The following is a 19,845-nucleotide window of genomic DNA, read 5'->3' as shown; positions in this document are numbered from 1 at the left end:
GCAGAGAGCTCTGTGTGCTGCTTCAGGTGTCTGTCTAGACGGGCCGGTGTTCTGCAACAGCTGGGCACCCGGCACAGCATCTTACGTGTGTCCTTATTGCCAGCGCTGAGCGAGAGCAAAAGCCTCTTCTCTTCCGAGTTTGTCACCTTGTCAACCGCTAACAGGTGCGACAAGAGCCAGCTGTAGACTGAAGCAGAGCGTACATTCAGCCATGACCATCCAAGATCAATGCTGCAGGGAAAGACTTACACACTGAGGGGAATGGTTTAAAAGGAGGCGGCAGAGGCATCCACTTCCGAATCATGACGCTGGTGACACTTCTTAAAGGGGAAAACATCCACCCCTGAACCAGGGGTATAAACCGATACCTTCAAGATCCCCTTGGTCCAATGCATGGATAAGCTGTAACTACTTTTGGGGGATTTCCCCATTCCTCTTTCAAAGGAACCATGTGTGTCCAAGGAACAACGCACCGTTTGGGCAGCTTTACTGCGCCAGCCGTCGGAGCTTTTACACAGCCTTTTTCTTTCTCTTTCCCACAAAGGGATGGTATGAGCCCCATCGAACACGCACTATTTTGGCAGCTTTACTGTGCCAGCCATGGGAGCTTTTGCACAGCTTTTTTTCCTTCTCTTTCCCACAAAGGGATGGTATGAGCCCTATCGAACACGCACCGTTTTGGGCAGCTTTACTGCACCAGCCGCTGAAGCTTGAGCACTGCTTTTCCTTTTTCAAAGGGTTTAGTAGAACCCCACCAAACACACACACCTTTTTGGGCAGCTTTACTGCGCCAGCCATGGGAGCTTTTGCACGGCTTTTCCCTTTTTCAAAAAGAATCGTAGAACCTGATCGAACATGCACTTTTTCAGGACATTTAGTGGGCGTCATTGTGCCCACCAGTCATTAGACCAGCCATCTTCCAACTGGACCATGATAGCTCGCTAGAAAGACCAACAATTCCACAAACTGGCCTAGTCGTTCCAGACGCTTGCTAGAAAGACCCACCACCCTGCAAACTCACTGAACTAGCTCTCACTTCCCAGGGAGCCAGGGTCCACGTTAGGGGGGCTGGAACCACTGAGCTCAATATCCCACAAATCACACCCCTTCTGCCTAGGGACCCACACCCTTTCTGGGGCCATCGCCAGCCCCACAGGGTTCTCGTGATTGACACCTGTTCTCCAGCAGTGCCCAAGCACCCCACTTTTAAGCCCGGGAATATGGACTTAGAGAAAAAGCATGTGCTAGTTGTTCTGTTGGTGACCCACCTGGCTCTGGGGCACCACCCTCTCCACCACCTTAATATACTGTGGTTCAGACAGCAGGGGTGCACCAGCCTTTCCAAGTTCCACTACCTATGGCAGTGCTCAAATTTTGAGGTGGCTGGGGTGCACCAATGACGCGTAGTTCTAGCAACAGATGATATAGGAGTTCTGTGTTAACCTTGCTCGGTTGGCAGGGTTCGAACGTGTTTGCTGGGGCAGCTAGTCTACGTACAGACCCCTTGGTTCTTTCCCAACCATGCCGGGATGCACGACCAAATGCTCGCCAGAAACGGATGCACCTGCTTGGGCAGATCAGCCTGGTTATAGCTCCCCTGGCTCTTTCCTATTTTGCCAGAACGCACAGCCAAAGGCTCGCAGGAAACAGACACAGCTGCTCAGGCAGACGGCTTGGTCATTGATCCCCTGCTTTTTTGCCATTGAGCCAGGACCCACGGCTGACGGCTTGCAAGAAACAGACACACTTACTCGGGCAGACCAGCCTGCCCTTAGACCACCTACTTTTTTCCCTTGTGCCAGGACGCGCGGTCAAAGGCTAGCGGGAAATGGATGCACCTGCTCGGTCAGACCAGCCTGGCCTTAGAGCCCCTGCTTTTTTCCCAATCGTGCCAAGAGGTGCGGCCGAAGGCTCACGGGAAATGGACACACCTGTTCAGGCAGACCAGCCTGGCCTTAGAACCCCCTGGTTTGTTTAACCGCACAACTATCAACAAACAAAGTCCACAATTTCACGCCGTCCCCAAAATCCTGATGGCAGGTCAGAGGCATTTGGCATCAGGCACGTACTTCCAGGCGCAGGACATCTCGACAGGTTGGTCAGGAAAGATTGTTTCCCACCGGCAGTGGTGGAAAGAGTACTGAGAAAGCATACTTAAGTAAAAGTACCATTACTTGCATAAAAAAATATAGTGAGAGTAGAGTAAATGTACCTGTTGTAAATATTACTCAAAGTAGGAGTAAAAAGTAGCCCTTTTAAAAGTACTCATGAGTAGTGAATACTGAGTATTATGCTGTTATAAGTTGATACATTTACATGTAATTTGTAGATGTGTGTAAGCCTAACATTCTGTAGAAAAGCAAACGCATAAAACTTGTCTTCGATGTTCATCGTGCTCTGAATGAGCGTTATAACTGTAGTGTAGCGTGTAACTGCTTCATTCTGGAGGGTTAAAAAAAAAACAGACTCGTCTCTGGGAGTCGATTCTTGTCTTCAAGTCAATTCCAGCACAATGTCCATTGAGGAATAGATACGTTGGAATATTTTGGAGTCGACACTCTAATCCCTAAGCAACGGCACTCAATCTGGCTGTCAACAAAGCTGCTCATGCGGCTGCTTTCGCCAATTTCAGGTAAGTTTAGTCCTTAAAAGTACTTGAATATTACATACAGCTGTTCCCGACTCTTTTCTTACTGGTAATTGACATTTGTGTTGAATATTTATTTTATAGTGATGGTTAGAGTGTGTAAAAACTCTGTTAGCGCCTTGGCATAGTAATGGGCTTTTGTTTATAAACTTTTAGCTTTTAATGACAATGTTTTGTTATCAATGTTTATTAGGAGGTCGTGTAGTAAATAGCCTAAAATATCTACTGTACTGTCAAACACGAATTGAAACCCCTTGTGGAAAAACAGCTTAAACCTGCCAACCAGTTTAGACAATTTTAAGCTGTGTTTTTCAGCAGGAACATTAGTACATACTTTCACTGTAACGTCAAACTAATACAGCTTTTAAAAAGTACTTTGTGATTTCAGGACTGACACAATTACCCTCACAACAGAATAGAAGAGATTTCTAAAAACCTGATGGGAACTAGCTGATCACAGAGATGGAGGAAACATGGGTAATACAAGAAAACTTATTAAACAAAAATGTTTGATTAGTGTGTTAAGGCGCATTGTTGGTGCGTTGCTATTTTGAGTAAAAAAAGTTTTAAAAATTCGTAAAAAAATTCAATTTGGTATACGACATGCATTTTTTCTGTTTGGAATAGAACACTCATTTGAGGGATGGTGAGTCTCTAGCACGACAAAGTCAGTTTGAGGGGGATGGTGGGTCTCTAGCACGACAAAGTCAATTTGAGGGAATGGTGGGTCACTAGCACTACAAAAGTCAGTTTGAGGGGGATGGTGGGTCTCTAGCACGACAAAGTCAGTTTGAGGGGGATGGTGGGTCACTAGCACTACAAAAGTCAGTTTGAGGGGGATGGTGGGTCTCTAGCACGACAAAGTCAGTTTGAGGGGGATGGTGGGTCTCTAGCACGACAAAGTCAGTTTGAGGGGATGGTGGGTCACTAGCACGACAAAGTCAGTTTGAGGGGGATGGTGGGTCTCTAGCATGACAAAGTCTGTTTGAGAGGATGGTGGGTCACTAGCATGACAAAGTCAGTTTGAGGGGGATGGTGGGTCTCTAGCACGACAAAGTCAGTTTGAGGAGGATGGTGGGTCTCTAGCACGACAAAGTCAGTTTGAGGGGGATGGTGGGTCTCTAGCACGACAAAGTCAGTTTGAGGGGATGGTGGGTCACTAGCACGACAAAGTCAGTTTGAGGGGGATGGTGGGTCTTTGGAACAACCGCTGGCAAACTTATGGATGCGATCACCGGGGAAGTTGGTTAGACCCAGGCCCAAGCCCACCATGACCTTCCCGAATAGAGACCACCTTTCTCAGCATGTCCCCCGCCTGGAAATGCATGCGCGACGCTGGGGTTCTCTGACCTGCCGTTAGGTTTTCGGTGAAGGTGAAAAAAACGGGACTTAAAATAATTTTGGCTTTAGCTGTTAAACGAAACAGGGGTCTAAGGGCAGGCCAGCTGCCCCCAGAGGCGCACCCGGGCAAGGCAGGTGCGCGCTATGACCCTTGTGCAGGCAAGGAACCAGGGTCCAAAGGTATCAAACGCTGCCAGGTAGGAGTGCCCGAGCCCGGGCAAGGCAGGTGCGTGCTATGACCCTTGTGCAGGCAAGGAACCAGGGGCAAAAGGCATCAAACGTAGCCCCAGGTAGGAGTACCCGAGCCTGGGCAAGGCAGGTGCGCACTATGACCCTGGTGCAGGTGAAGAACCAGGGCCAAAAGGCATCAAACGCAGCCCCAGGTAGGAGTGCCTAAGCCTGGGCAAGGCAGGTGCGTGCTATGACCCTGGTGCAGGCGAGGAACCAGGGTCCAAAGGCATCAAACGCAGCCCCAGGTCGGAGTGCCCGAGCCCAGGCAAGACAGGTGCGTGCTGTGTAGCCCCTGTAGGGTTACCAGTGGCACCGTTTATGCATATGGCTTAAGCTCCGGCAGGAACTCGTTCTGTCTGTGGAACGGCAGGTGGAAACAATGCGCTTTTCGGTGGAGTTAATGAAACCCAGGCCCCAGCTCACCAAGCCATTGCTGAAATGAGCTTTCCCGGCATGTCCCGCGCCTGGAGATGCATGTGCAATGCTGAGTTTCTCTGACCTGCCGCTCTGTTTTCGGTGAAGGTGAAAAAAACGAGACTTGGAATAATTTTGGCTTTACCGGTTGAACAAACCAGGGGTCTAAGGGCAGGCCAGCAGCCCCAGGAGGCGTGTCCGTACCCGGGCAAGGCAGGTGCGCACGCGTCACGGAGTCAGGAGCCCATTGCTGAGCTGTCAAGCCGCGCACGAGCGCGACCGTTTCCCCTCAGGCTAGCCCGTGCGCGTTCTGGCGCCAAAGCCGGTTGGGTCACCAGCAGCACATCTGTCTTGCCCGTGCTCTATGGGAAAGTCAGTGTCCCCGCTGGCGATCAGGAGTCAAATCTAGAGGGTCTTTGGGGACCGGCGCTTGCTCCCGGAGAGTGGGGGGTCCCTGGGCAGAGCGTGTGACATGGGGCCTTGGAGACCAGTGGCTCCAGCATTGGTCACCAGCGGCACCATTTATGCATCTGGAGTGAGAAAGTTCCAAAAGAGAAAACGTGCCAGCAGGTGCTCACAGGGGGCGTTGATTAGACCCAGGCCCAAGCCCACCAAGTCATGTCCGACAAGAGACCACCCTTCCCGGGTTACCAGTGGGGACGTCCCGCGCCTGGAGATATTTGCCCGATGCCAAAATTCTCTGACCTGCCGTCAGGATTTCAGGGAACGTGAGAAATCCCGGACTTAGTTTCTGACAGTCTTGCTGCTGAACCCCTCTGATACTGAGCGATAGGAGCTCGTGTGACGCCCCAGGGGTTAGGCCCCCACCCCGGCCCCCAAGCACCAATGGGTCAGCCTCTATGGGTGTGGTTGTTTCCTCCCTGTCCAGGGCATGCTTTCAGGTAGGTGTGGGGGTGTCCCTCCGCACACAACTTCCCCCCCTTCCCGCCTCTATCCGTGGGTGAGGACTCAGATGGCCCGTCTGGCTTTGACCCAGAGCATGTCTGCCGCTCAGCCCGCCAGCTCGCCCCCCTGGACACCCCCCTCCCCCTTGAGTCGTAACAAGAGAGGCATTGAACCAAATGGATCTCGTAGGCATCGGTTTCCACCCCGCGGGGGGGGGGGTGTCTTTCCCCTTTAAGAGAAAGATCCATGACGCAAAAGTGGACGCCGGCTCCGCCCTCTTTTGAACCGCTGCACGTGGCGTGTGGGTCTCTTTCCCCTTCAGCCTTGGTCTTGCATGGTCATGTCTGAATGTGAGCTGTGCCTCAACGACTACAGCCGCCTCTCGCCTCACCTTACAGCCCGTCCACAAGTTGACCAACTCGGATGAGAAGGGGCTATTACTCGTGCTGGTCGCGTGGACATGCGGAGGACCCCATGCCCGGCTGTCGCAGAATGCCAGCCCGCCTAGACAGGCACTTGAAGCGGCATGCAGAGTTCTCGGCCTCGGGCTGGATAGAGGCTATGGTAAGAGCCAATTGTCAGAAAGTGGCTCGGAATTTGCAATGGCTGCTGTCCACCCAGCCGGCGGTTCCCGTCATGTCTCAGCTAGCGTCGTCCTCCGAGGAGGAGCGGGACTCGGACGGCCTAGAGGCTAGCTGTCCTTTCGCCAACCCCGGCTGCAGGCGTGCTACAAAGCACATACAGGCCCAGCTCACAGACCTCGGCAAGCAAGTGGACAAGATGAGGTCTACCCTGGTCCAATTCACGCACCTCTACCGGGAGTTGAGGAGGGGGGAAGAGAGGAGGAGGAAGAGGAGAACCAGGTCGCCTCCTGCACCATCGACACTAGGCCCCCAGGCGAGGAGCAGCCGGAGGTCCGACGCCCCCCGAGCCTTTGGAAGCCTTTGGAAGCCTACCCATTCGCGGACCACGTCCTCACACTGAGTTAAGTATTTTTATAGCACTTTGCTGTTGGGTTGGTGGGGTTATGTCGTCATTTCTGCTGACTCTTGGTTGTCCCCTTTCTGCAGACCTGCTTTTGGGGGAATTTGAAGGCTTCCAACTGGGCAGCGAGCCTACCGCCCGCCTACGGAACAACGTCACTTCCAAGCTGGGCAGGATCAAGACTTTTTTGGGATACATGGCAAAAGGCACCGCGGAGCCAGAGTACTTCCTTTTTCTCAATCAGCCAGCCCGAATCCGAGCTTGGCCTGCCCTACTGGGCCGCACGCGGATGACCGAGCCAATGAGACAGCACTATCTAAAAAACCAAGCCCAGTTTCTAGACTACCTCTCAGAAACCCCGCCGGCCTCCTGCCGCCTCTCCAGCATGGCCCTGGTACTGATTCGCAGGGAGGTCAGAGCTCTCATTTGCGGCAAATGCTGGCATTTCATCGTGTACAAGGTCAGAACCAAGCAGGCGAAGGAAAGCAGACTAATCTCTAAGGCCAGCCTGGTACGCTGTCCCCAGACCGCTGGAAGGAACATCCCTGCCCTCCTAAGTAAGTGATCTATCCGCCGGTCAGCATTTCCACCTTTTTGTTTCTCCGTTTCTGCTCCAAGGCACCAGCAGCTCTTGGTTAAATCAGCCACGTCAGCCAGCCCCCCCTTCCCCCCCCAAATGGAATAAGAGGAGCGGGCTGACGTGGCTGGTTTAACTGGGTTACCAAAAGAGCTGCTGGTGACCTGGAGCAGAAATTGGTGTTCTTATTTCCCCTTTGCTTTAGGCCACCAACAGCTTTTGGTTAAACCAGCCACGTTAGTCTGAAGGGAGGGCAGACTGACGTGGCTGGTTTAGCTGGGTGAACCAAGAGCTGCTGGTGACCCGGAGCAGAATATGATTATTCCCGCCCCCTCCCTTTGCTTTAGGGCTCCATCGGCTCTTGTTAAACCATAGTTAAACCATTGGTGGTCTAATTTGTCTAACCTTACTGCCTTCATCAGATAGCCTGGAGTCCACCCAAACACTGTAGTATCAGGTTAACTACTGAGGTAGGAACCTTGTGTAGGTGTTTGTTGAAGGGGGAACATTAAAGCCGTGGGTTTAATAGACATACTGTGTGGTCCTTCTGATGTGCCTCCTAGAAAAGTTATAGTGTACATATTAACCACTTAACATTGTGTCAGAAGCAAAAACGTAATATTAACGGATGTCGAACAAATAAGAGACAACACAGTACGCAGGCTATTTGTTTCTCTCTGCCGTTTACTGAAAGCTCGGGGCTAATGCTAGCGAGCTCACGGACTGCAAAATGAATCAGTTTCAAGTTTCTCCACCAGAGAAGTTTATATTTAAAGCAGAAGACTTGACTAAATGTATTATACGCTTTAACAGATTCCGCATCACATCTGGATTGGAGACGCAAGCGGATAAAAATCAAGTAAATGCACTAATTTAAACAATGGGGGAGGAGGCGGTGGATATATTGTTTTCCCTGCACCTCAGCCCAGTGGAAGCGAGTGAGTACGACACAGTTAAGACAAAGTTGGATGCTCACTTTGTAACACGCAGAAATGTGATCTTTGAGAGGGCAAAGTTTAACCTGAGGCAGCAAGAAACGGGCGAGTCGCCCAACAGCTTTCACACAGTGCTGCACTGCCTAGCGGAACACACCGGATACGGGGCTTTGCATGACGAAATAGTGAGAGACAGACTTGTGGTGGGTTTGAGAGATAAACGCTTGTCAGAACAGCTAAAACTCGATCCTGAACTGACTATAAAGAAAGCAATTACCAGAGCTAGACAAAGCGAGCAGGTGAAGAAGCAACAAGAAATGCTAAAAATTAACTTTAAAGCTGATATCTCTAATGCTCAGCTTGACAGCGTGCACACAAGACAGCGAAACAGGGCACGCGCTAAACAACTCAAGCCACAATACAAACACACAGAACAAAAACAACAGAAGGAAAGACAGGCACAATGCAGCAGATGTGGTGACTCAAGATGGCATAGCCAACAACAATGTCCAGCCAAAGATGTAATATGCAATAACTGCAGGAAAAAAGGACATTACGCCAGGGTGTGTAAAACCAAAAGAATGTGTGAAAGGCATGTAGCTACAGTGATTGAGGACACTGGTGAGAAAGTTGCATTTTTGGGTTCACTGTCAGCAGATGCTAATGACAGCCCATGGATGACAGACATGCATGTGGAGAATCTAAATGCACGCTTTAAAATTGACACTGGCGCAGACGTCACCGCTATATCAGAAATGCTGTATAACCAGGGCCAATTCAGTAGGCTGGAGAGGTCAACAAGGGTTCTACTGGGACCAGGAGGGTCTCGTCTGAATGTGAAGGGCAAGTTCACCGCAACTCCCTGAAAAAAACAGTAAAAGTACTAAGGGGGAAATTTACGTTGTGGAGGGGCTGTGTACACCACTGCTAGGTGGGCTCGCTGCGGTGGCACTGCACTCAATGATAAGTGTGAGTTTTCTAAGAGCAGGATAAAGTTCCTGGGGCAGGTTACAGAGGCATCAGGTGTCAGCACTGATCCTGACAAAGTGAGCGCTGTAAAACCCATGCCAGCGCCAAGTAATGTTAGCGAGGTAAGGCGCTTCCAGGGAATGACAAACCACCTGGGGAAATTCCTGCCTCACTTAGCGGTGAGAACACGACCGCTCAGAGACCTGCTGAGGAAGTCCAGTATGTGGGCCTGGGGGCCTCAAGAACAGCAGGACTTCGATAATATCAAAGATAAACTGACGACACCCCCAGGGCTTGCGTTGTATGATCCTTATGCTAAAACACTCGTCTCCGCTGACTCTTCCCGTTCCTCTCCAGCGGCAAACAGACACAGAGTGGAAACCTGTGGTGTATACCTGGAGAGCCCTCAGCAGCACTGACCAGCGATACGCCCAGATTGAGAAGGAGACACTAGCATCAACATGGGCCTGTGAGAGGTTCGCAGAGTTCCTTGTTGGGAAGAGTTTCTACATTGAAACGAACCACAAGCCCCTGATTTCTACTAGGCTCAAAAAGATTAGATGAACTTCCCCCACACATACAGCGCCTGCGCATGCGACTAATGCGGTTTGCCTACACCATATCGCATGTGGCTGGCAAGGACATCGCAACTGCAGATGTGCTTTCCCGAGCTCCTGTCAGTCATACTGCAGAAGGATTGCAGGAGGAGGAAATCAACCTCTATGTTGACTCTGTGGTAGCGAGCCTCCCAGCTACAGAAAAGAGGCTAAGAGAAATTCAGAGACACCAGGACAATGACTCTACACTCCATCACTTGAAGAAATTCTGTGTCGAAGGATGGCCAGATAATTTTTCTATTCTATTTCTATTCTAGCCATTTCTGCCATTCAAAGGTGAGCTCACAATCCAAGATGGTCTACTATTGTACGGCAGCAGAATAGTCATCCCAGTGTCACTCAGGGCTGACATCCTGTCCAAGTTGCATGAGGGCCATCTGGGAATAAAAAAATGCTGAAAGCGGGCTGAGCATTCAGTATGGTGGCCAGGGCTCAGCAGAGAGCTGACCAACATGATAGAGAAATGTGATGTGTGCAGCCATGAAAGAGTCAATTTCAAAGAAAAGATGATGTCTACTGAATTTCCGCCAAGACCATGGTCTACTGTAGGAGCGGATTTATTCCAGATAGACAACAAACAATACCTAGTCATCGTGGACTATTTCTCCAGATATTTTGAAGTAGCCAAACTGACGTCTACTACATCTGAAGCTGTGATTAATCACATCAAGTCTATCTTCGCTCGTCATGTCAAACATGAAGTGGTCCTCTCAGACAATGGCCCACAGTTTGCATCTGAGATCTTCAGACAGTTCACAAGGGATTGGGGTTTTAGTCATGTGACATCCAGCCCCCATTGGAGGCGGAGCGTGCTGTGAGGACAATCAAATGTCTCCTCAAGAAATCCGGCGACCCTTATCTCGCTCTGATAGCATATCGTGCCGCTCCCCTGGCGAATAGGTACAGTCCCACTGAACTTCTGATAGGGAGGAAAATAAGAACGCCAGTTCCTGTCATTTCGTCCAAGCTCATCCCAGGGTGTGTAGACCTGGATAACCTGGAAAGGACAGAGAGGAGATACAGACAAAAACTGCGACAGTATTATAACCATAGACATAGAGCACAAAACATGCTGCACCTTCAGCCTGGTGATCATGTGTGGGTCAAAGATACAGTGGAAAGAGGCACGGTGGTGTCTACTGCCAGCACACCGAGGTCATCAGGCCCGTGTAGAGACCGTCCGAAGGGCATGTGCAGGATAAATTTTTTGAAGGGGGGGGGGGGGGTGTTGCGCGCGTACTGAAGAGCGGTGTTGTCGCGCGCGTTCTGATCAGCTGTGTTATCGCGCGCGTACTCAAGAGCGGTGTTGTCGCGCGCGTACTCAAGACCGGTGTTGTCGCGCGCCTACTGCGTCGCGGGGGCACTTTTGATCATTTTGGAAGGGCACTTTCTATCCAAGACTACAAAGGGCATGTGCACTGCACAGGTTGAGCCCTATGTGTGCACGTGCCTGGAGGTCATACATCATTGAGACACCTGGGGGCACTATACGAAGGAGCAGATACCATCTTTCACCGACCCCTGTGGCTCCAGGAGAACCTGCTAACTTAACTGAGCCAGCACTTGAGAGCATAGTTCTTGATGACACACACACTCCTGTCACACCCGGAGCACAGAGTGCAGCCAGTCAGCAGTCTCCTGTGTGTGAAAGAAGTTTCCCAGCCCGAATAAGGAATCCTCCTTCTTTCTTTAAAAGACTTTGTTCGCTCCTAGGAATGGAATTCGAGTTTGTCGCCTCTAATTTATTTTGTTGACAGTGTTAACTAAAGCTCATGTTCATGGTACTCTTAGCCAAATTGGAAAAAAATAAGAGCCATAAATGCGATTACAGGTATTACTGATGTTGATTGTCATTTAGTTATGTTACGAGTTATAACTTAAGTAAAATTAATCGGAAGAGCCTCCTGTTAAAGTTTAGAAACACTCTAAAGGTTATTTCTGTTTCTGCATCTGCACATAGTTTATCCTTTGCTTTGAAAGGGCGATGTAGTATCAGGTTAACTACTGAGGTAGGAACCTTGTGTAGGTTTTGTTGAAGGGGGGAGCATTAAAGCCGTGGGTTCAATAGACATTGTAGCTGCGTCCCAAATCGCATACTTATGCACTATTTTACGCCATTTTGTAGTATAAATAGTGTAAGTAGTGTGTTCACATTGAAAACTCTCAAAATAATAAGTGCACTTTAATTACCCGGATGATGCACTCATTCAGCTGCTAAAATGAAGTGTGTTATGATGGACACTTCACGCACTCAACGACCGCAGGTTTGCTTACGTAGCGGAAGGGGCGGAGCGATCGGACGCACATGTTGAATAACTTTATTTATTTTGGATGGTGAAAGCAAAATTCTCCTACGAGAGTGATTATAGCGCCTCCCGATGGTGAATGCGGTTATACTCATGGCAGGTATTACCTGATAATTCAGTCGTTTATTTCACTGATTTGGCAACAGTCAAACGTCATCAGGGAAACGGTTTGAATTTCCGCTTAGTAAAAAAACATTAGTGTGCCATTTGGGACAACACTACATACATGTACTATCCTGTTGAGTGTGTAAGTGCATGAGTACATAGTGCATGAGTGCATAGTGTATAGTGTGCCATTTGGGACGCAGCTTCTGTGTGGTCCTTTTGTTGTGCCTCCTAGAAAGGTTATAGTGTACATATTAATGACTTAACAGACACTAGTGAGGATTTTTTTGGGGGGTGTACACATTTAAAAAGCTTATAAGAAGAGGAGTTGGAGCTCAAACTCCCTCTCATTGGAGCCCAAGTGGCTCTGCAGCTTGCAGTGTCTCAATCTGTTTGCTAATTGTTAACACACATTATTGCATTTAATGACTTTACATTGTTGAGCACTGAGCTATGTTTTAGTGAACTGAACACTGTATCAGTTGATGAAATATAGTGATTTTCTGTAAGTTTAAGCATTTCTATAAAACTTCAGTATTTGTAACAGAAAAATCCTGGCCACCACACTGCAAATTTTAGATTGAAGTTAAAATTAACACTCCCTCAGAGTTAATATGGAAACCACTATAAAAGTGTTAACATTATCAACATCAAGAGAGTGTTAATTAGCAAACTCTTATTAATATATATATATATATATATATATATATATATATATATATATATATATATATATATATATATATATATAAAAAATATATTATTAATAATAATTAATAATAATATATAGATATAAAATATCTGTTAAATTTCTGAAAAAATTCTGTGAAAAATATGGAAGTTTTATAGAACTGTATAAATGTACGAAAATAACCATATTTCATGAACTCAAACAATGTTTAGTTTACATAATCATAGCTTAGTGCACAAAAATGTAAAGTCATTAGATGCAATAATGTGTTCATGTGTGATTGCAACTAGAAAACAGATTTTGACTGCAGTAGTAACTACACAGTTACCTTTAAACAAAAAAAAAATGCAGCATAACATCAAACACTTTCAGTTCATCTTGGACTTGAACACAGACGCTACTATCCTTCACAATGGTGACACAAAAACCGTTATGCTATTTTTCTTTTTCCTTTTTTGATTTTACGGAAAAATACCGGCAGCTGTGGTTGCCAGTAATTTACTGTTTTTAACATTTTAAATTCATAAATTCAGTTTACAGAATATTTCTGTTAAAAACAAATTTCACAGTCTGTATTTTTTATATTTTTTTATTTTTTCATTAACCACTTGTACATCCCGGAATTGTTCAGGAAAAGCCAAAAATTAGCAAAAAAAACTTGACACAAAGGAACATTTACACCTCACTGCCAACTAGCGTTTTGGAAGTGTTAATGCAGACCAACAGAGACAGCGCGCAGAAGTATAAATGCACAGCTACGCGCGTTGCATGCGCCGTGGATTACGCCGGTTACTTGACGCAGAAGTATTAACCAGGCTTAAGTCAGTGAAGAAAAAGAGCAAAGCTTTTGACTCTAGTGGGACTTGAACCCACAACCTTTGAATGACTCAGCTGACAGCCTAGAAGTCCAATGCGCTATCCATTGCGCCACAGAGCCTGAATGCTTTGCTGCCTCTGGCACTGTTGCACAGAAAACACTTTTTGGTTCTCTCTGGCCCATGAAAGAACAGCCAACTGCGGACAAGGCACTGCTGGGATTCGACGCGGGATCTCCTGTTTACTAGACAGGCGCTTTGACCAACTAAGTCACAGCGCCGAAGGACCTCGACAGGGGCTAATTGTTTATTCGAAAAAAGAAGAAAAAAACTAACAACGGTAGCGCTGTATGTGTGAATGTCTGGACTTGAAATATTAAAGTTCAATTGGTTAGGCATTACCACACTATGCTATATAAAGCCATCGTCCAAAGCCCTCTTGAACGAGCATCGTTCTTAAGGATTTGAGTTTTGTTAAGAAACCGACTGCTAAACATCTCGCTGCGTAAACACTCGTATTTATTAACAAAAAGCAACCCTGGCACCAGTACATTCGGCACAGCTGGGATTTGAACCCAGGATCTCCAGTTTATTAGACAGCCGCTTTGACCAACTAAGTCACAGCACCAATGCTAAAAACTGAAGAAAGACGTTTATGCACACAGAGACAAAAAAAGACAGTAAGTCTAAAAATGCCAAGCAAAGAGGTTGTTTAACTCTATTTGTCGCACTATTCATTACGCCTCAAAGCAATACAATTTTATAGGGGGGCGCTGTCGCGCGAATACGATGTAGACGCGTTCACAGTGAGCTCCTCACAGGTGACATTTCATTTAAGAAATAATCAGACCTAGAAGTTAATTTCAAACTTTAGTGTGCTTTGACTCGGCTTATACATACGTTCGGACAGTAAATTTGTGGATATCGTGTGTAGAATGGCTGCTCCTGGCAACAAACGAGGTGGCAAAGAGACACGAGCTAATACGGCTAACGTTAGCTCGGGTGACTCACGAGGTACCCACGAGGGAGAACCACTTTCAGCTGAAATGTTTAAACAATCGCTGGAGTCTATAAAAAATGACATTTGCATTAAAATTGAAAGTGCGATCAGCGGTCTACAATCAGACATCAACGGAGTGAAAGAAGAGTTGACTTCAGCTGTAGCCACAATTCAACAATCGCTTGGCTCGCAGGAGGAGCGGCTGAGAGCTGTCGAGGATTCGGCGACAGCAACGAGCAATTCTTTAAGGTACCTTGAAACTACCGTGGCTAAACTTCAGACTGAGGTTACGGCTCTGTCTTTAAAGTGTGAAGATCTTGAAAGCAGATCAAGGAGGAATAACATCAGACTGATCGGAATAAGCGAGGGAGAAGAAGGCAACCGTCCAACGGAGTTTGTTTCAAACTTTCTCCGCGACCTGTTGAACATGGAGGAGAAGCCCTGCTTGATCGAGCTCACAGGTCACTTCAACCAAAGCCCAAACCGGGTCAACCACCCAGGCCCTTCATCATTAGAGTCCACTTCTTCCATATTCGTGAACAGATTCTCCAAGCGGCGCGTCAAGAAGGAAGGCTGACATACAAGGGAAATATCTGGCTATCTGGCTATAATCTCTTTCCTGATCTCACGGCTAACGAAGCCAAGAAAAGAGCGGCTTTTGGGGAAGTGCGCAAATTCATACGAAACGTTGAAGGGGCTCGATTTGGCTTTCGTCATCCCGCCAGATTCCGAATTACCTTGCCGGGTAATACAGAGCAGCTATTTACGGACCCCCTCAAAGCGATGGAATATGTGAAAAACACCCTTGCAGCTGACGCGATTGGAACAAAGACCAGTGTTATGCCCGAATAACTGAAAATCACTTGTCGGCTACCTTCTGAGATGACTGTCCATTCCAGATTTTCTTGCAAGGTACTTTATCTTTGGAATAAGGAGAACTGATTGCATTTTACTTGGACCAGTCCATTGTTCTACTATTATTTCATTCTCTAAAAAACAGAACACTGCATCTGACTGTTTATTAGCCTAATAACCAGATTTAAAATCTTTGGTTATTGCCTTAATTTTAAGCACTATCTAGACACATACTGCACTTTGTGGTCTGCGTGCTTATTTTTTTTTCTCACCTGATGACGCGCTTGTCTTTTCCGTAGCGCATCCTAGACGACAAGTTCATCGTCTGTGCTTTTTGTCTTATGGGGTTTTATATACACCTAGTTAAGGGAGGTGTTAAAGTGGGTGGGGGATATCAATGTGTTATAGTTCAGAATTTTGTTTTATTTTATTTATTTATTTTTTTTTCCCTGTTTCTTTTTTCTTGTGGCTACTGGTATTTTACACAATCCATTCTGTCTGTTAAGTTTTAAAATATCTCAAGATATCTTCAATAATTTATTTAAAATGTATATCAATAAGTAAAATCATAAATTTTGTAAGCTGGAATGTAAAAGGACTTGGTCGTCCCACTAAGCTTAACAAAGTGATCAATCATTTGCATAATTTACAAGCTAAAATAGTTTTTTTTACAGGAAACACATCTTAATGTTTCTGATCACACCATGTTACGTAGAAAATGGGTCTCACAATCTTTTCATTCCTTATTTACCAGTAGAGCAAGGGGAGTGGCTATTCTTATTCATAAAGATATTCCTTTTAATACATCAGACGTGCTGGCTGACCGTAATGGTAGATATATCATTGTCTCTGGATCACTTTTTAATACTCCGGTTGTATTGGCTAATATTTACGCACCAAATTTTGATGATGATAATTTTTTTATTAAATTTCTCTCCCTCTTACCAAATTTACATTCAAGATATTTGATTATTGGGGGAGATTTCAATCTCTGCTTGAACCCTCAACTTGACAGAGCATCTCTAAGGGGAACAGCTCTCTCAAAGTCAGCTAAAATTATAAATTCCTTTCTTAATGATTATGCAGTTACAGACGTATGGCGATTCTTGAATCCACTTACACGTGGTTATTCCTTCTTCTCTTATGCTCATCAGACTTTTTCTCGGATTGATTATTTTTTAATTGACAACAAACTCTTACCATGTGTTCAGCATTGCACTTACAATGCAATAGTCATTTCGGATCATTCTACTCTCACTTTAGGACTTAAATTTGAGTGTAAAAATGTTCAACGTCCACTTTGGAGGTTAAATGTTCGTCTATTAACCACTGAGGATTTTGTCCAGATTATTTCCTCCCAAATAGACTTTTTTGTTCAGGTTAATTCTTCTCTAGACATCACACATAGCACTCTTTGGGAAGCATTTAAAGCCTACATTAGAGGTCAAATTATATCTTATGTATCATTTGAAAGGAACAAATATAAAAAATCTATTGCAGATCTGACAGATCAAATCTCCCAATTAGAAAATCAATATGTAAATAGCCCTTCTCCAAACATACTTAAAGAATATCTCCTCTTAAAAGCTGATTTTGACACACTTTCTACTGTTACAGCAGAGGAGATATTAATAAAATCAAGGCATGCTTATTATGAATGTGGAGAGAAGGCGCATAGACTTTTAGCCCACCAGCTTAGACAGTCCTCTGCCTCCCATATAATCTCTACTATTAAAGCAAACGATATCCTACTGTCAGATCACTGTGCAATCAATAACGCATTTTTAGAATTTTATCAGTCATTGTATTCTTCTGAACAAATTTCTGATCAGGTGGACTTTCATAACTTTTTCCAAGATCTTTCCATACCTCGCATTAGTTCTGAAGATATGAAATTTCTGGACAGCCCTATTTCTTTAGATGAGGTTTACAATGCTATATCAGCAATGCAAAGTGGCAAAAGTCCTGGGCCAGATGGTCTGCCAGCTGAATTTTTAAAGACTTTTTCTGGACAACTAGCTCCTCTTTTACTAAATATGTACAACGAATCATTTGATCTAACCTGTCTTCCTCAGACTTTGCGAGAAGCCTCAATTTCTTTTATTTTGAAAAAGGGCAAAGACCCTCAGTTGTGCAGTTCATATCGACCAATATCACTTTTAAATGCTGATGTAAAAATCTTAGCCAAAATTTTTGCTCTACGATTAGAAACTCTTCTTCCCAAAATTATTTCCTCTGACCAAACTGGCTTTGTTAAAAACAGATTTTCATTCTTTAATATCAGACGATTATTCAATATCATTTATCATCCTATGTCTTTATCTGTACCTGAAGTCTTGATTTCACTTGATGCAGAGAAGGCTTTTGATAGAGTGGAATGGAATTATTTAATTTATGCTCTTAAGAGTTTTGGCTTTGGAGCAAATTTTATATCCTGGATCAGATTATTGTACAAAGCCCCACTTGCCTCTGTTCGTACCAATAACATTTCTTCTGCATATTTTCAGATTAATCGAGGCACAAGACAGGGCTGCCCTCTCTCTCCTCTTTTATTTGCAGTTGCAATAGAGCCTTTGGCCATTGCTCTGCGTCAAAACACAAATATAGCTGGTATAATAAGAGGAGGACAAGAGCATAAAGTGTCTCTATATGCAGATGACTTGCTGCTATACGTTTCTGATCCATCTAAATCCTTGCCTCATATTCTCAAAACGTTTGATACATTTGGCAGGCTATCTGGCTATAAATTGAATTTACAGAAAAGTGAAATATTTCCCATCAATAATGCTGCCCGTGAGTTTTCCTTTACATCCTTCCCATTCAAGATATCAAATTCATTTATATACCTCGGCATACATTTATCTAACGCTTATTTTAAGCTCTTTGCTGAAAACTTACTCCCCCTACTGGAGCGAGTTGAACAAGATTTAAAGCGTTGGGCCTCTCTTCCATTATCAGTCGCAGGTCGAATAAACTCAATTAAAATGTCTTTTCCTAATTTCAGATGTTACTACTGGGCCTCAAATATTCGTCCTATACTTCACTGGCTCTACGAAGATCCTGGGGCTGATGCTTTATCATGGATAGCCATTGAATCTACCTCATGCTTGCCCTCCTCCCTAGCAGCATTAGTTTATGCTCCTCTTTCCTTCCCTTATGACAAATATACAAAAAACTTGATGGTAAGATCCACACTTAAAATTTGGAAACAAATTAGACGTCAATTTGGTTGGCAAACTATATCTCCAAAATCTCCCATTCATTCTAATCCGGTTTTTAGTCCATCAATAATTGATAAATCATTTGCGTCCTGGCATGCTAGAGGTGTTAAGGAAATAAACGACTTATACCATGAGGGAATTTTCTCTTCATTTCAACAGATATGTGAAAAATTTAATATTCCAAATAAAACCTTTTTCCATTATCTCCAAATTCGCGATTTTGTGCATAAAATGTTCCCTCATTTTCCAGTATTGCCTCCTAGCTCCTCATTTGATAATTTACTGGAGAGGCCCACAATTTGGAAAGGGATTATATCATCACTCTACTATAAAATTATGGCACCAACAAATACATCCCATTCCCAAATAAAATCTGTGTGGGAAGATGATCTGGGAATCACAATTTCAGATGAGGATTGGGAATCAGTCTTATACAGAATTCACAAGTCCTCTGTCTGCGCAAAGCATGGACTTCTGCAGTGCAAAATTGTGCATCGTGTACACTGGACAAACCTAAAGCTCTCAAAACACTTTCAGCATATAGACCCGGCCTGCAATCGCTGTAATTTCACCCCAGCCACTCATGCACATATGTTTTGGTCTTGTATAAAGCTTAATTACTTTTGGGACACTATTTTTAAAATTATATCTGTTTTTTTGGGTATATCCATCTCCCCTTGCCCACTGATAGCCATGTTTGGAATTTTGCCTACAACATACAATCTTACAAAAATACAATCTGATAGCATAGCTTTTATTGTGCTCCTGGCCAAACGACTAATATTGCTTAAGTGGAAGGATCAGAAGCCTCCAACCCCAACACAGTGGATTCGTGATGTCTTATTTTTTGTTAAGTTGGAAAAAATTAGACTGTCTAGAGGTTCATCTAATCAGTTTAAAAAAACTTGGGACCCATTTAGGAAATATATCCAAGAACATGTTTTATTGTCAACTACAGACCAAATCCTTGTTCCAGCAAATTGATTTATCTATTTTTTCTTTCCTAAATGCGAAATTAGAGTGTATTGTGTGCTTCAGATTGCACAACTGTAGTTTCATTTAAGCCACACTATTGATTTTTATTTTTCTATTTATTTATTTATTTTATTTATTTATTTTATTTTTTTTATTATTATTTTTTTCCCTTTTTCTCTTATTGTACGTGCCAAAGTTGATACTGTCTATACTTTTTGAAATGTAATTCTGTTTTGTCTTCTTTTTTGCTGTAATT

General features: G+C 45.0%; 1 non-coding gene across 1 annotated transcript; it reads right to left on the bottom strand.

Annotated features, from left to right (window-relative positions):
• Positions 1 to 13,571: 13,571 nt before the first annotated feature.
• trnar-ucu (transfer RNA arginine (anticodon UCU)) lies at positions 13,572 to 13,660 on the bottom strand. The gene is given in 2 exon segments: positions 13,572 to 13,607; positions 13,624 to 13,660. It is a non-coding gene; the product is annotated as a tRNA-Arg (tRNA).
• Between the last annotated feature and the right edge of the window lie 6,185 nt (positions 13,661 to 19,845).

The sequence above is a fragment of the Danio rerio genome, chromosome 4, assembly GCF_052040795.2.
Source record: "Danio rerio strain M-AB ecotype USA chromosome 4, GRCz13ab, whole genome shotgun sequence".
Classification (NCBI taxonomy): domain Eukaryota; kingdom Metazoa; phylum Chordata; class Actinopteri; order Cypriniformes; family Danionidae; genus Danio; species Danio rerio.
Note: the sequence above shows the minus strand (reverse complement) of the source record. Positions and strands in the feature narration are given on the sequence as shown.